We start from the raw sequence: 2,982 nt of genomic DNA, 5'->3' as shown, positions 1-2,982 counted from the left end.
GTATTTGTATACACAAGGAGTGCAATGCGCACTACCCGAAGGATGGACATATTTGAAACACGGACTTCGGTGGGGGGGGGAACCAAGGGCAACACACATAACCTAAACATCTGTACACCCATAATTTGCTGAAATAAAAAAAAAAAAAGAAAAGAAATCTCTCAGATAGATAATATCCAGTAAAAAAAAAAAAAAAAAAAGTGTGAGTAATTGCCGGCTAATGAAGATCACCAGATTGTCAGAGCCTCCCAAAGGCTGGGAGCTACAAATATAAAGTACAGTGCAAAGGGGTGTGAGAGCCGTCTTTGCTTTTTAAGAGGACATTTGTACACAAACCCACAAGTAATGTTCAGTCTGGGTAAACTTCCCATATCTCAGTTAAGAGAAAAGGACTGCCTTGCCCAGCCCCCACTCCCACTGGTTTTACCCCAGAAAAGATCATTTAGGAGCTAAAGTCCCGCCCTAGTGCCCACACTCCCACGCCTTCCCTTTGGCACAGTAGCAGACGCCTTGTCCTTTGCCCTGGGGGATTTCCAGCAAGCCACAAGGACTAAAACAGGACGTCTACAGTTAAAGACAAATCCCAAATTCTTACAGCTGCACTCAGGAGTCAGGAGTTTTTTCTTACAAAAAGCTACCTCTCAGAGCCTTTCAGGAGTAGGGGATGGGGTGCAGGGGGGTGGGGTTGGGACTGACAGGGTTACTAGGATGAGCCCAGGTTGTCAACTTCCACCCTGCTTCCAGTCTGTTGCCTTAACGACTAAAATAGCACATCCCCAGTCCTTGGGAGACCTCCCAGGACCTGGTGTCGTGAGGATTGGCTGGGCAAAGACTGCATTGCAAACAGGTCCCTATTTGTCGGCGTTGCTTGAGTTGTCACAACTCACAGCGCCCGCTTTTAACCTACAAACCTGTGTGCCACTGTCTGGAACCACGATGCCACAAAAAAAACAAAACATCCCATTTCCTTCCTATGGCTGCTCCTTCCACCCTTGACAAAGAACATGTGATACAGGCCACAGTATCACAAAACTCCAAGGAAACTTACAACTGAGTGAGGGAATGAAAAAAAACTTAGCATACAAAACTATACAAAATATATATATATAAAATGTTGTACGAGAAAATAGAAGTATGGAAAACTCAGGAAATAATGCATTGAGCCCAACCCTAAATCTCCCAAAGTGAAACAAGCAAGAAGGCTGTGTTTCATTATGAGCTGACATCTTATGGAGAACAGGCTCAAGTCTCACATGGTTCCAGGGAAGCCCTCAGCCCCTCGGTCAAGGCGGAAGGACGTCTGCTACCGTGCCAAAGGGAAGGCGTGGGAGTGTGGGCACTGGGGTGGGATTTTAGCTCCTGGATGATCTTTTCCGGGAAAAACCGGCGGGAGTGGGGCTGGACAGGGCGGTCCTTTTCTCTTAACTGAAATATGGGGAGTTTACCTAGACTGCAGGTGAAGGCATGGCCAGAATGGACAGGAGACAGTTCCCCTGCCTCTGAAGTCAAGGTTCGTGGATAGTAACAACTTCCCCATTCCCGGTAGCTGCAGGAAGGCTGCCTGAGCTGTGGCCCTTGTTGCCCTTTGACAAAAAAAGCTTCATTCCAAAAATCTGGTATCCCAGAGCTCAGTTGACCTCCAAAGTCCTGTGCCTATTCCCTGAAGCAAGATCCTGTCCTCTCTAGGTAGATCTTGGAAACTTGAATCAGAAACCTGGGGTCTTTCATGGAAACTTTTGTCACTTACAAACTGTCACATTTCCGGTCCCTCCTCCTAAAACTCTTCAGATAGGGACATATATTACATTCCACATTCCCTGGCCCACTGATCCATGAACTCACTTGCCTATGAGGAAAAACTAGAAGTTCTCTCTGTTGGAGGCCATGGTCAATTAAATGAGCTGAGCAGAACTTAGTTTTGGGAAGGTCGTTAGTACCAACATGGAGTCACTTAAGTCAAACTCTTAACAGAGGGAGCGAGGAGGCCATGAAGAAGGCATATGCACTTATGCCTATGATAAGAACTGTTGTAATCTCTAAAAACCACAAAAATTCCAGACTGGCCTATTCTGTGATGACATCTCCCCAGCAATAGCCAGTGTTGCCAAAGACTAATTGCCAGCTCCTGCTATGAGCTTCAGCAACTAATGAACTTTGTTTCAAAACAATTTATGCAATCTTCCCCTTTTTGCCTTTATTATAAGCTCGCCTTTATCCCAGCCTCTTCCAAAGTGCCTATGGTTCATCATAGCATGCATATCCTGGATTGCAATCCCTTGCTATTCCAGAATAAACTCTGTTTTGGAGAATCCATCTCTCTGTCACTCATTTAGGGTGACAGTTTTAGTCCCTAAAGCTAGGCAAGATTTTGAAGTTATTACATTTTCAAGCAGAATGATCCTCACCTACTCAATTTGAAGTAATTGTTGTTGCAAAAAAGACAACAGCTGCATTGTTGAAATTTTGCTTATGCAGTGTGTGTGTGTGTGTGTGTGTGTGTGTGTGTGCATGCACATGTGTGTATGAGTGTGTTTTAATTCCTTTCAGGAAATACACTTTCTTTTTTTTTTTTGAGACACAGTCTCACTCTGTTGCCCTGGCTAGACTGCAATGGCGTCATCATAGCTCACTGCAACCTCAAACTCCTGGGCTCCAGTAATCCTCCTGCCTCAGCCCCCTAAGTAGCTGGGACTACAGGCACATGCCACCATGCCCAGATAATTTTTCTATTTTTAGTAGAGACAAGGTCTCACTCTTGCTCAGGCTGGTTTCGAACCTCCTGCCTCAGCCTCCCAGAGTGCTGGGATTACAGGCATGAGCCACCATACCCAGCCAGGAAATAGATTCTTGTGTATAATATTTCTTTACCTGGTAAGTATTGCCCCTTCTTTTGAAACTAACTGTTCAAAAACAAATAAAGCCTATTTTAATTTTCATACATTTCATTACAAAATGTTCACTATTAGTTTACAATGAAAAGTT

The sequence above is a fragment of the Propithecus coquereli genome, unplaced genomic scaffold (assembly GCF_000956105.1).
Source record: "Propithecus coquereli isolate 6110/MARCELLA unplaced genomic scaffold, Pcoq_1.0 Scaffold124, whole genome shotgun sequence".
Lineage (NCBI taxonomy): Eukaryota > Metazoa > Chordata > Mammalia > Primates > Indriidae > Propithecus > Propithecus coquereli.
This window is presented reverse-complemented; position numbering follows the sequence as displayed.